Genomic DNA, 14,429 nt, shown 5'->3' on the forward strand with positions numbered 1-14,429 from the left:
CTCTCTCTCTCTCTCTCTCTCTCTCTCTCTCTCTCTCTCTCTCTCTCTCTCTTTCTCTCTCTGAATGGGCTTGTCTCAGTATCTCCAGCACTGGAATGAAGACATGTGTCGTGAACCTGACTTTATTTCTTAAATTGTTTTATTTTTTTATTTTATTTTGTTGTTGTTGTTTTTAAAGACAGGGTTTCTCTGTGTAGTCCTGGCTCTCCTGGAGCTTGCTCTATAGACCAGGCTGGCCTCGAACTCACTGCAATCTCATCTCTCTGCCTCCTGGGTGCTGAGATTACAGGTGTGCACATCCACCGCTGAGACTTTCTGTCAGTGCTGTGGATTCAACTAAGGTCCTTGGCTTCTGAAGCAAACACTGAACCCACCAAGCAATCTCCCCGGGCTTCCTTCCCCCACCTCTTCCTCTGTTGCTTAGCGAATCCTCGGACCTGAAGCCCTCCCCTTTTCCTATTCTATTGCTTCACCTGAGAGAGAGAGATGAACACAGCTCTGCCCTTCTGGATCCACCCAAGACTGTCCCCAGCACATAGCTAGAGCTAGGACAGGACCGGGGTGACAGTGTTTTGCCCAAATTCCTGCTTCCACCATTTTGTGAATGGGTAGGGTAAATTTACCAACCTCCAGGTAATTTTGAGGTTTTTGTTTTTTGTTTGTTTCTTAGATTGTTTTTTTTGTTGTTGTTTTTGTTTGTTTGTTTGTTGAGCTAGAGTTTCTCTATGTAGCCCTGGCTGTCCTGGAACTCACTCTGTAGACCAGGCTGACCTTGAACTCAGAAATCCACCTGCCTCTGCCTCCCAAGTGCTGGGATTAAAGACGTGTGCCACCATTGACGGCTGCGTAGCTTGACTGTGTTGGAATGCATCCTATATCTATCTGTCTGCCTTCTGAGTGCTAGGACCACCACTTTGTACCCTTCTGCCTGGCTGAAATGTGAATTTTTGAGAAATGTTATCAATAATATTTGATTATGCATAGCTTGCCTCCAGATAACACATGAGAACTACAGACAGTCAGATTGCTTAGCTAGTCACTGCGCTTGCTGCCAAGTCTGAGGACCTGACTTTGATACTCAGGACCCACATGGTGGAAGGAGGGCCAACCCTCACCTCTGACAAGCTCTCTTCCGGCTTCCACATGTTTGCCTTGCAGGCATGTGCCCAAACATGTGAACATACATGTGCACACACAGTAAATCAGTAAAATGTAATTGTCTTCTCTTTCTTTGTTTAGTGTTAGACTTATATATTTTATTTTGTATAAGAGTGTTTAGCCTGCATGTATTATGTATGTATGCACGTATTATGTATGTATGTATTATGTATGTATGCATGTATTATGTATGTGTGTATTATGTATGTATGCATGTATTATGTATGTATGTATTATGTATGTATGCATGTGTTGTACACACAGAGGTCAGAGGAAGGTATCAGGTGTCCTGGGGTTACGGATGGTTGTGAACCCGTGTGGGTGCTGACAATCAGGCTGTGGTCTTTCCCAAGAGCACCCAGTTCTCATAACCTGGCACCATCTCTCCAGACCCCTGTGATAACTTTTTAAAAGAGAAATACTGAGCCAGGCAGTGATGGCACATGCTTTTAGTCCCAGCAATCCAGAGACAGAGACAGGCAGATCTCCGTAAGTTCAAGGCCAGCTTGGTCTACAGAGTGAGTTCCAGGACAGCCAGGGCTTCACAAAGAAATCCTATCTTGAAAAACAGAGCGAGCGAGAGAGCGAGAGAGCGAGAGAGCGAGAGAGCGAGAGAGCGAGAGAGCGAGAGAGCGAGAGAGCGAGAGAGCGAGAGAGCGAGAGAGCGAGAGAGCGAGAGAGCTGCAACACCAGTACTTGGACGGCAGAATTAGTATTTTAAGGTCAATCCTCAGATACATTGAGAGAATTCCAGACCAGCCTGGGCTAGAGATCCTGTTTCTGAGAAAAAAGGATTTAGGGCTGAAGGGATGACTTGTTAGTTAAGAGCACTTGCTGCTCTTGCGGTGGGGGGGGGGGGGGGGGGGGGGGGGGTTGCTCACTGTCAGTTCCCAGCCAGTTCCAGGGGTCCCTTCAGGACACCTGTACTCACCATACACCGTGTTCACACCATCACTCACACACGCACACTACAGCGTGCAGAGTGAGTTCCAGGACAACCAGAGCTACACAGAAAAGCTCTGTCTCGAAACACACACACACACACACACACACACACACACACACACACACACACACACACACACACACACACGAATCAGGAGGACCAGGGTTGAGAAGAGGATGCTCCAGGAGGGATATGGCTAGGGAGATGTGACATTTGGGGAAGAGAAAGGAGCTTAGGGAACAAGGGGCCTCTTTAGCGGAGGATCCAGGGTGGAACGGACTCCCTGGGGGATAGGTGGAGACCAGTGAGTTTAGGGAAGCTGCAGACAAGGGAAGCCCACAACCCCGAGTGGGTTTCAAATAGGGCCTGGGCCTGAGGCTGGGGCTGGGGCTGGGGCTGAGACTCCTACTCTCTCGGTTCCCAAATCTGGGGCTCCTCCCTTCTCATACCCAGTCTACAGTTTGGGACCTGGACATCAAGCCCCCGGGGAGAGGGGGGTTAAAGGTGAGCGGGGCACGAGCGGGGCGGCAGAAGGTGATTGGCAGGCTCCTGAGCCCACGGCGCGCGCCACCGCCGCTCCACAGGCCAGCAGCCGGAGGAGCGGCTGCCATCCACGTGCTAAGGAGAGAAGGAGGCACCGGACCAAGGGGCAAAGGACACCTCGGAGCGGGAGGGCGGGGGAACCTGCAGCGCCCAGTCGTCCACACCCCAGTCTAAAAGCCGGGCTTCGTGCGGGCGCAGCGCACGGAGCCCTCTGCCGCCTGCGCGGGGAAGGCGCGGGGTGAGGCCGCAGCGGCCTGAGCATCTGCAGCCTCGTGGAGACCCGAGGTCCCAGGATCCGAGCCCAGCCCGACGCCATCTGCAGATCGAGTGGAGCTCAGGTGAGCAGGGAAGATCTTCAGTGATCAGAGGGACATAGATGCCTTGCACAGGAGGACTCAGAGCCCTGCCAGACCTCAGTTTCCACTGCGTGCAATGAAGAGGGGCGTTCCTAAACTGGAGGGGAGGGTCCCACTCTCTATGCCCCCGGCCCCAACTTGCTCATGCTCAGAGCCAGAAGGGGAAAGAGGCAGGCTCAGAGGCCAGAAGGGAATGGGCATCAGGAACGCTAGTCTCTCTCATTTGACCCCTTAGAATCACAGGCTTCTGGCTCCTCCTGGGTCCCCCATGCTGAGCTGGGTTAAGTGGTGATCTGGTGAAGGGGGGCCTCACTGGATCCAGGGAGGCAGGAGGGAGAGGACAGATGCCAGGGTGGGGCCTGTGGATTTCCCCGGTCACCCAGCCTGGCAGCAGGCAGGGTCTAGGGACCTAGTTGAAGGCCTGCCCACTCCATGTAGCCTGAAAGAACCAGAGCTACATGTTGGTCCTCAGCCACTCTGTCCTCAAGCCTGTGGCTCTCGAGGCCAGCATGGTGGGAAAGGGGACCATGTGGCCAGGTCTGGACTGTGTTTCCGTCTCTAGACTCCTGCCTTTGTGACCTTGGCCCTTTTCTGGGCCTGGTTCTTCCTCTGTGAGGCTGGAAACTTCCTCCAGGGCTACCTGTATGGAAACAGGGACAGAATAAAATGAGACACCAAGATGCCTTGGGAGGAAAGGGCAGGCGGCTCTAATCAAGGTCCCTCTGGGTCTTCCCAGGGGCTTTTACATGTCAGTTGAGGTGGTGATCTGACACCTTATCCAAAAGCTTGGTTATTCTCAGCAACTGGTCTGTCTCTACCCTTGCCCTGGTCCCCTTCTCCAAAGGAAGGTTCAAATGGATCTACAGCAGGGGAATGGTACTACCTATAATCCCAGCACTCAAGAGGATGAGGCAGGAGGATTGTTGAGTTAGAGGCCAGCCAAAATGCAGTGTGAAACACTGTCTCAAAACAAACAACCAGACAAACAAACAAGGGCTGGGGCTGTGTTTCCAGGGCAGAGCGATCGTCTCATGTGCACAAAGCTCTGGCTTCCATTCCCAACACTGCGTGCGTGCGTAAGTGTAAACCAGGTGTGGTGCTGGGTGCCTGTAATTCCGGCTTTGTAGGGGTAGAGGCAGGAGTTCAAGACCATCCTGGGCTGCACAGCAAGTCTGAGGCCTGCCTGAGATGCATGGGACCGTGCCTTAAGACAACCACAAGGGACAATAACAATAGCCCATGTATGGTGACAGACACCTTTAATTCAAGTACTCTCTATAAGCTCAAAGCTGGCCTGGTTCCATAGAGAGTTCCAAGCCAGCCAGGGGTAACCCTGTCTCAAAATAACAACAACAACAACAATAACAATAACAATAACAAAAACAATAACAATAACAATAACAACAACAACACACACATACACACACAGACACATACACACTGCCGCCGCCACCACCAACGACAACTAAAAATAAAAAAACTCAGAACTGTCTTTGGCCAGAAGAACAAAGAATGGAAGACTTGTTTACATTTACTACAAAACAGGCACCGTGTGGGGCTTTTCTTGGCCCCATTCTTCTTTCATGACTGCCTGAGACAGAAAGGATAGAATCTAGACTTTGAATTGAGAAAACGTAGGCCCAGAGAAGTCAAGGCAGTGGCTGAAGTTCACACAGCCTAGACGCAGCAGAGCTGGGATACGAACCCAGGTAGCCTGATCTTAACACTGTTTTCTGCTTCCTCTGATGCCTTGTACTCTTCTATTATCTCCCTGCTTCCTTCCATCCAGCTGTGCCTGGGGCTAGACACACTGCCGGCAAGTAAGTGCCCTCTCTGCCTTGGCAGGCTGTAGGCTATGACCCTGTCCTGGGTCAGGTCCTAAGTGTCCAGAAGCCACGTACCTGCCTCTTCTATCTTACCTCCTCTCTCTCCATTGTCTTAAGCCTGCCGCTCCCCTTTAAGCTGGTGATACTGACATTAAAGGAGATGGTCCCCCGCCCTCCATCCACCAGGGCTCGGAAGAGAACCTCCCCAGATCTAGTTGTGATACTGAAAAGTACTGTTGCCTCTCTTTGGCGAGTCCAGGACAGAGGTTCAAGTTCACTCAGGTTCAGAGTCACTGCCTACTGATGGCTCTGGGGGTCACCTCAACTTTTGTCTCACAATCAAGCCCTGCTGGGTGTGTGACCCTGGGTGAGAGATTTGTCACTGAGACCCATTTTCTCTCCTGGCCCAGTGGCCCGGTGCCTTAACTTAGCTCCTGTGAAACACTGATCCCAGAGGGGACAGGGCTGACACGCCAGTTGGAGGAAACGCTGTGGCCTGTCCCCGCTGGCTTCAGAGACCTTTTCCATCCCTAAGTCCCTTTGAGAAATCTGTCAGACTGTCCATCTTCTAGGCCTTTATTTCCAAGTTCTAGCATGTCTTTGTTGTTGTTGTTGTTGTTGTTATTTACATTTTAATTTATTGGTGTGCAATGTGTGTGTACATATGGGCGCATGCATGTGGCGGTCAGAGGACAACTCTCTGGAATTTCTCTCTCTACCATGCGGACCCAGGGATTGAACTCTGGTCTCCAGGCTTGGCAGCAGGTGCCTTTTTCTGCTGAGGCACCTCCCTGGCTCTATGTAACTTTTTGCAACAAAGAAAGTAAATGGCACATTGAGTCATACATAGGCTTAACCACCAAGAAGGCAGAACCAGCCTCCCAAGCCACTGAGCCGCTCCTGTGGGGTGTTCCTTCTTGCACAATGGAGCCAACCACCATGCTGTAGGAAAGTGTCTCAGGTGTTCCCTGCACCCCGCAGCTCTGTACCAGGGTGCCCTGAACTATATAGACACATATCTCCTCCATGTGTCTGACTCTTCCCCAAGTAGATGGTGACAGAGGATAGGGTGACTTTGACTGTCACCCTATGCCCCAAGGTTCCCCACTTCTCAGCAATGTGCACAGAACCTGCCCAGGCACATGGGGGAGGCTGGCAATAATGTCTTCTGGTAAAGGCTGCACTGCAGAACATACCTGCTGAGTGGCCTCAACCTTTCCACCTGGAAATGGGCAGATTGTAATCATTGTTTCTGCGCTGAGCCTTCTGGACCTCAGTCCCTCTCTTCATCTTTGTCTCTCTATTTTCTGTCTTCATTTCCTTCTGTCTCCTGTCTCTTCACCCACTCTGTCTGTCTGTCTGTCTCTCTCTGCCTCTCTAGTTTTATCTTTGTCTCTGTTTCTGTTTTTGTCTCTCTCTCTGTCTTTGATCTCTGTTTCTTTCTCTGCTTGTATATCACTTTCTAGGTCTGTCTTTCTCCCTCCCTCCCTCCCTCCTTCCATCCCTCCCTCCTTCCCTCACTCTCTCTCTCTCTTTGAGACAGGGTTTCTTTGTAGCCCTGGTTGTCCTGGAACTCACCCTGTAGACCAGGATGGCCTTGGACTCAGAGATTCACCTGCCTCTGTCTCCTGAGTGCTGAGATTAAAGACATGCATCCCCACTGCCTGGCAGGTTCCTCTCTCTCTCTCTCTCTCTCTCTCTCTTTTTAAATCTGCCTCTCTCCTCTTTCCCTCTGTCTTTGCGTCTGTCTCTTTCTCCTCTCTCTCCCTCTGTCTGTCTTGATCTTTCTGTTCCTTCCTTCTTTTTTCTCATCCATCTCTCCCGCCTCTCTGTCCTTTTCTTTTTCTTTCTGGCTTCCCCCCCAATAATAGAAGGCCCAGGCCAGGAAGCTGTGCTTGTTCCCTGGGGGGCGACTGCCATGAGGGACTTGAGGCTGGTTTGCATCCCTTGCCTACTTTTGAGTCTTCTGCTGGTCCAGCCTGCCAAACTTCCTTGCAGGGGACAAGCCTGAATTCTTGCAATTCCTCTCACAGACCCAGGCCAGGCTTCCCAGCTTGCCTGCTTCACTGCCGGCTTTCTCTCTAACTAGCAGGTACCTACTGTTCAACTCAACCTTGCCTGGACTCACCTGGCACATGATACTGGTGAGAGGAAACTTTTAAAAAAGTCCCCAGCCAGGCGGTGGTGGCGCATGCCTTTAATCCCAGCACTTGGGAGGCAGAGGCAGGCGGATTTCTGAGTTCGAGGCCAGCCTGCTCTACAGAGTGAGTTCTAGGACGGCCAGAGCTACACAGAGAAACCCTGTCTCTAAAAACCAAAAAAAAAAGGGCCCCAGTGCCCTATAAGAGACACACTTTACTGCCAGATGGAACAGGTATCTAGTTGGGGAAGGTCACTATTGTTTTTATTGTTTACACTGTAAACAGCAATTCTTCTTCTTCTTTTTTAAATTTATTCTTTAATCTTTTCTTACACTCCAGACTTTATCCCCCTCCTGGTCCACATCCCATAACTCCTCCCCTCCCCTCCCCCACCCCATCTCCCCCATCTCCAAGAGGATGTCCCCACCCCTTCACCCCACCAGACCACCCCACACCCTGGGGCCCCAAGGGTTAGGTGCATCTTCTTTGACTGAGTCCAGACCCGGCAGTCCTCTACTGTGTATGTGTTGGAGGCCTCGTATCAGCTGGTGTATGCTGCCTGGTTGGTGATCCAGTGTCTGAGAGATCCTGAGGGTCCAGCATGACTGTCCTCTGAAAGGTCCAACAGGCAGCTGAAAGAGTCAGATGCAGATATTTGCACCCAACCAATGGACAGAAGCTGCTGACCCCTGTGGTTGAATTGGGGAAAGGGCGGAAGAAGCTGAGGAGGAGGGCCCTGGAGGAAGACCAGCAGTCTGAACAGCAGTTCTTAACCTTTAGATTGAGACCCCTTTGGGTGTTGAATGGCCCTTTCACAGGGGCCACCTGGGACCATAGGGATACACAGATATTTACATTACAGTTCATAATAGTAGCAAAATTACAGTTATGAAATAGTAAGAAAAATAATTTTATGGTTGGGGGTCACCAAAACATGAGGACCTGTGGTAAAGGGTCCCAGCATTAAGAAGGCCACGGACCAGTGGTTTACAGGGTTTCGCTGTTTAGCTCTGGCTGGCTTTGAACTCCTAGATGTCTGCCTCCAAAGTGCTGGGATGAAGGGTGTTTGCCGCCATGCTCAGCACGTTGTTTAAAGATTTATTTTGCTGGGTATAGTGGCATACACCTTAAATCCTGGCACTCAGGAAGCAGAAGCACACAGACTTATGTAAGTTCAGGTGAGGCTCCACAGAGAGACCCTGAAGACAGACAGAGAGAGAGAGAGAGAGAGAGAGAGAGAGAGAGAGAGAGAGAGAGAGAGAGAGAGCGGGAGGAGGGAGAGAGAGAGGGATTTGCTGGGAGAGGAGAGTGTTTGAGATCTTGGAGCTGGGGGTGCAGGGAACTGAACTCAGGTCCTCTGCAGGAGCAGTACAAGGTCTTAATCACCGAGCCACCTCTCCAGCCTTCATCCTTCACTAGTGTGTGGTTTTGTCTTTTTTTTTTTTCTTCTTCTTCCTCTTGTTGACTAAATTCTACCACTGGGCTACAACCACAGTCCCAGGGTTACTTAGTTACTTATCTATTGGTGTTGAGTTTTTTTGTTTTATTTTGTTTTGTTTTTTTTGTTTTGTTTTGTTTTGGTTTGGTTTTTCGAGACAGGGTTTCTCTGTATAGCCCTGGTTGTCCTGGAACTCACTCTGTAGACCAGGCTGGCCTCGAACTCAGAAATCCACCTGCCTCTGCCGCCCAAGTGCTGGAATTAAAGGTGTGCGCCACCACCACCCAGCAGGGATTTTTTTTCCCCTGTGTTTTGAGGCCTGGACCTCAAACTCACTGTGTAGCTGAAGCTGGCCTTGAACTCCTAACCCTGTTACAACAGGTATAAGCTAACATGTTCTGCTTCCCGTGTTCTAAGAGACTTCCAGACAGGATCTTGTTAAATTGCTCAGGTTAGTGTGTGGAACTCACTATGTAGCCTAGGCTGGCCTGGAATGGATGGTCTTCTCACCTTGGTTCTCTCGGTGCTGGGGTTGCAGACATTTGCCAGGCCAACAGGCTTGGCCTGAACTTGCATGGTTTCGATGACTGAGATTGTGGTCCTGTGGTTTTATTAGACTGATTGACAGGTCTACGGGAAGCTGCCATGTTTGGCAATGTTGTAACAAGGAGGAGCTTCTGTTTTATTAAGATTACTGCTGACCCCAGAGAGTTTAAACATGTGTGCTAGGTAGCAGAAACTAAGGCAAAGAGTTAGCTTTTCTTTTTTCTTCTCTTCCCCTCCCTCTCTTACTCCTTTCCCTCCATCTCCTTTGAGACAGGGCCTCACTGTGTAACTCTGGCTGTCCTGAAACTCGCTCCTTAGACCAGGCTGGCCTCAAGCTCACAGAGATCTCCCAACTTCTGCCTCCCAAGTGGGACCAAAGGAGGGCACCATTATGCCTGGCTAAAATGGTTACATTTTCAACAACTCTCTCACTAACTTCTAGAGTGGGAAAAAGAACTGGAGGCTGAGTTCAATCCCTGTGTCAGAGATTTACTGCAACAAAATGCCAGGACTTCTAACATTATTGAGAAAAGGGGCCTGGGTTAAGAATGTGGGTCAGTTGGTTGAATGCTTGCCTAATGTGCACAAAGCTAAGAGTCCCGTTCCCAGCACCACCTAAAGTCATTGTTGTGGCACACTTACAGTCCTAGCACTCAAGAGACAGAAGGAAGAGGATTGTCATGAGTTTGAGGTTGGCTGGGCCTGAGTTCCATTTTCAGACTACCCGGGACTATTACTATTGTTTCTCTCTCTCTCTCTCTCTCTCTCTCTCTCTCTCTCTCTCTCTCTCCTGCCTGCTTTCTTTCCTTCCTTCTGTCCTTCACTTGTATGTGGGATGTGTGTGTGTGTTTGTGTGTGTGCACATACACATAGAGACACACGCATGCACAGTCGAACACAATGGGGAGGGGGTGCACACTTGGAGGTCAGAGTACAATTTTTTTTAAAGATTTATGTATTTAGTTTTATGTATATGAGTGCACTGTTGCTGTCTTCAGACGCACCAGAAGAGGACATCAGACCCCATTACAGATGGTTGTGAGCCACCATGTGGTTGCTGGGAATTGAACTCAGGACCTCTGGAAGAACAGTCAGTGCTCTTAACCTCTGAGCCATCTCTCCAGCCCGAGTACAACTTTTATGGAGTTTTTCTCTTCTACCTTTTCGTGGGTTCTGGGAATCAAACTTGAATTTCCAAGTTTGCGAGGCAGCCCTTGCCCAAAGGAGAGGGCAAAATTTCCACCTTCTTCATATTATTTGTGTGTAACTATGGTGATTAAAAACTGTAATCCAGGGAAATAAATCATATTCAAGACCAGAAGTCACCAGTGGCCAAAGACTTAGTCAACTACAACTGTGTAATACAGCCTCTATCAAAACCACTGTTCGTGCTAGCAGAGGTTCATGTCTTTGATCCCAGCACCTGGGAGGCAGAGGCAGGTGGATTTTTGAGTTCGAGGCCAGCCTGGTCTACAGAGTGAGTTCTGGAACAGCCAGGACTACACAGAGAAATTATATCTTGAAAAAACAAAAACAACCACCACCAGCAGCAGCACCGCCACCACCAACAAACACCAACTAACTGTATAGTGGGGCTCAGTTTTGTGAAATGCTTGCCCGGTATGCATGAAGCCCTTCCTTCCATCACTGGCACTGCACGAACTGGGTGTGGTGGTACCAGTTCTGTGATCCCAGCACTGGGGAAGAGAAGATGGAAAGACTCGGAGTTCCAGCCTGAGCTGTATGACATTCTGTCTCCGGAAAAAGAAAGAAAGAATAAAACAGCAACATCCAGATATGTCCCAGCACCCAAGAGGCAGAGGCAAGTGGACCTCTGTGCGTTTGAGACCAGCCTGGGCTATAAAGTGACCTGTGCACACACCCCTGTCTTTCTTTTAAAAATCTATCTATCACCAGGCAGCACTTGGGAGGCAGAGGCAGGCAGATTTCTGAGTTCGAGGCCAGCCTGGTCTACAGAGTGAGTTCCAGGACAGCCAGGGCTACACAGAGAAACCCTGTCTCAAAACAAACAAACAAACAAAAAATCTATCTATCTATCTATCTATCTATCTATCTACCTATCTATCTTGGTGTGCGTGTGTGTGTGTGTGTGTGTGTGTGTGTGTGTGGTGTTGGAGATAGTATTTACCATTCTACATGGTAAATACTCTATTTCTGATAACATACAATCTCCTGAGCACCCTTCTCAGCTTTCCTGAGATATGTCTCGTGTGTGTGGAAGGCAGTGGTGTTTGGGCAGCAAGTAGAAGAAGAAGCAGAAGAATAAATAAGCCAGACATGGTACAAATGCTTGCAGGTCTAGGATTGGGGAAGTAGAGGCAGCAGTCGACTTCAAATGGAAGGGTCACTGGGTAGGTGGGTGGGCAGTGGGGTAGATGGATGGATGGAGACATGATGAGCAGATGTAGATGAACAACGGATGGGTAAACGTGCTGATAAATGGGGGATGATGTCTAGATAAATAGGTAAATTGTTGGGGTTCAGAAATCGCCACACAAACCATACGAACACTGCCCTCAGTTAAGCAAGAATAGTTTATTGAATGTTCACCTTAATCCTGATCAGACCAGGGATATAGCTCAGAATCGGGTCTTGGACTACGTCATCCAGCATTTCTCAGAGCAGGCTTATTTAAAAAAAAAAAAAAAAAAGCTCACCAAACCCACAATGAGTTCATACGCAGGTGCAGGGAGTGCTGCTCAGTGGTCGGCTCCAACTCAAGATATTTTAGACATAACAGTTCGTATTGGCTTTTGACTTGATGTGTCCTTTGCGGAATTTCTCAAGAGTAGCAAACTTCATAACAACATAACATGGGATGTGATCCGGACTATTCTGTTCTGAGTCAGTGATTGGCAGGCGTGTTACTACGGCAACAGTAGGAAACAACTGGCAGGCATGGAACAAAATGGCTACAGCTATGTTGGGGTGGGGGGGTGGGGGAGGTGCCAGACCTCCACAAAATGACCGTCTGGATAGAGAGGGCAGAGAGTGGAGCAGGAGGGAGGCTGCTTGCTTGATGCCTCCTCTTCTACTCTTCCTGCTTTGCCTCCTCAGCCATCTTACCCTCTGAGAGCGCAGAGGCGGACCAGAGGCCGTTTACATGGACAGCCATAGTAGAAAACGCGTGAACGATATGACGGATAATTGTGTGGCGGTAGCTTTGTCGTGCTCGCAGTAAAAGAGGCTCACCGTGTCGCCTCTAACCCACACTCCTCCTGCCTCAGTTTCCCGAGTGAAGAAATTAGCATTCTGTCACTCATGTAGTCCAGGCTGCCCTTGCTATGTAGTTGAGGATGACCTTGAACTTCTGATCCTCCCACCTCCATCTTCTGGGATTAAAGATGTGCATCCGAGTTGATGGGCCCTGGGAATCAAACACAAGATTTTTGCACATTCCAGACAAGCATACATCAACTGAGCCACACCCCCTCCTCAAGGTTCACTTTTCTTTCTGTCTTTTTTGAGACCAGGTTTCTTTGTGTAGACCTGCCCGCTTGTCCTGGAATTCACTCGGTAGACCAGGATGGCCTTGAACTCAGAGATCCACCTGCCTCTGCCTCTTGAGTGCTGGGATTAAAAGTGGGCACCACCGCCTGGCTTCTCATAGTTTGATAGAACAATTAGATATTTGTTATGAAAATTAATCCAATCTCTTTCTTTGACATACTTACATTCGTCGGTGTATGGAGATCAGAGGACAAACCTTCAGGGGTCAGTTCTCCCGTCCACCATGTGGGTCCTGAGGGACTGAACTCAGGTTAGCTGAGTTTGCAGCAAGCGCCATTAACCTGCTGACCTACATTTACCACACTGGCCTACATTTCCTTGTGACATTGAGACTTGCTCACACCTAGACAAGGAAGTGGCGTTCCTCCTTGATACTAGTTAGGCACATAGTTAAGTCTCTGTCTCTGCCTCCCTCTGCTTCTGTCTGGTTTTTGAAATAGACTTTCATCCTTAGTCCCAGCTGCATTGGAACTCACTATGTCTCTTAGTGTGCTCCCAACTCTCAGCAATCCTTCTGCCTCAGCCCCCCAAGTGCTGAGATTAGAAGCATGAACCGTTATACCCTTAGTCTTCCCAGCTACATAAGGCCGTGTTCTTTGGTTTTTAAAAGATTTTATGTATACGAGTACACTTCAGCTGTCTTCAGACACACTTAAAAGAGGCCATCGGATCCCATTACAGATGGTTGTGAGCCACCATGTGGTTGCTGGGATTTGAACCCAGGACCGCTGGAAGAGCAATCAGTGCTCTTAACCGCTGTGCCATCTCTCCAGCCCCATGTTTTTCCACATGGCAGTGGTGGTGGCGCACACCTTTAATCCCAGGACTCAGGAGGCAGAGGCAGGTGGATCTCTGAATTTGAGGCCAGCCTAATTCAGAACGAGTTCCAGGACAGGCAGGGCTAGAGAGAAACCCTGTCTTGAAAACACATCGGTGCATACTCACGGACACACACACACACACACACACACACACACACACAGAGAGAGAGAGAGAGAGAGAGAGAGAGAGAGAGAGAGAGAGAGAACATGTTTTTAAAAACTAAACAAATAGAAAAAGAAACCTAAAGCAATCCTTTCAACACTCCTATGATCTTTAACAGAGCTTCCATTTCTGTCTGGAAAATGGGTATAAAGTCAGGAGGCTGCAAAGGCACTAACTATCAGGTAGGTAGTGAACAGCCCATAAACCAAGGACTGGTTTATCACTAATCCTCACAGCGCCCTTCTGAATAACTTCATCCTCAGGAACCTTGATTTCCCCTTCTGTGAAATGGATGTGGAAATATCAGCTCTCCTACATACCCACAATTGAGAGCATGACCAGAAAACAGAACATGTATGCAAGCCCCTATTTCTTTCTTTCTTCCTTTTTATGCATCTTATCTTCGTGCATGCCTGTGTACCACATGTGCACCTTAGTGTCCCCAGAGGCCAGAAGTGGGTGTCAAATCCCCTAGGATTGAAGGTATAGACAGCTGTGAGCTGCCATTTGTGTGTTGAGAATCGAACCCAGGTTCTCCAGCAGAGCCGCCAGCACGCTCAACCTCTGAACCATCTGTCGGTAGGTCCCTATTTTTTATTGACATATAATTTATGTATTATAAAACGTATCCATTTTTGTTTTTGATAGAACTTTAAATTGCATGTATTCGTGTGTGTGTGTGTGTGTGTGTGTGTGTGTGTGTGTGTGTGTGTGGTGTAGGAGTGTGCCAAGGCACATGTGGCAGTCAGAGGACAAGTTTTTGGAATTTGTTCTCTTTTGCCACTGTGTGTGTTCTGGGTATCAAACTCAGATCTTCGGGTTTAGCAGCAAGCACCTTTACCCACTGAGCCATCTTGCCTGTCCTATCCATCCCCCCCTTTTAATTTTTAAATATTTAACCCATTTTTCAATGGTTCTTGGTATGTTCAGAGTTGTGCAACCCTTTCTGCTATGGCATTC

The 14,429-nt window shown here is 49.0% G+C and overlaps 1 protein-coding gene across 1 annotated transcript in view; it reads left to right on the forward strand.

Moving 5' to 3' along the window:
• The first annotated feature begins 2,834 nt into the window (after positions 1-2,834).
• Positions 2,835-14,429, forward strand: part of Mlxipl (MLX interacting protein like) — a 51,704-nt gene continuing 40,109 nt past the window's right edge. Inside the window, exon 1 of the mRNA XM_076923160.1 lies at positions 2,835-2,985. The gene's annotated coding sequence lies outside the window, so the exon portion shown is untranslated. The remainder of the gene's footprint in view (positions 2,986-14,429) is intronic.

Source organism: Arvicanthis niloticus, chromosome 24 (genome assembly GCF_011762505.2).
Source record: "Arvicanthis niloticus isolate mArvNil1 chromosome 24, mArvNil1.pat.X, whole genome shotgun sequence".
Classification (NCBI taxonomy): domain Eukaryota; kingdom Metazoa; phylum Chordata; class Mammalia; order Rodentia; family Muridae; genus Arvicanthis; species Arvicanthis niloticus.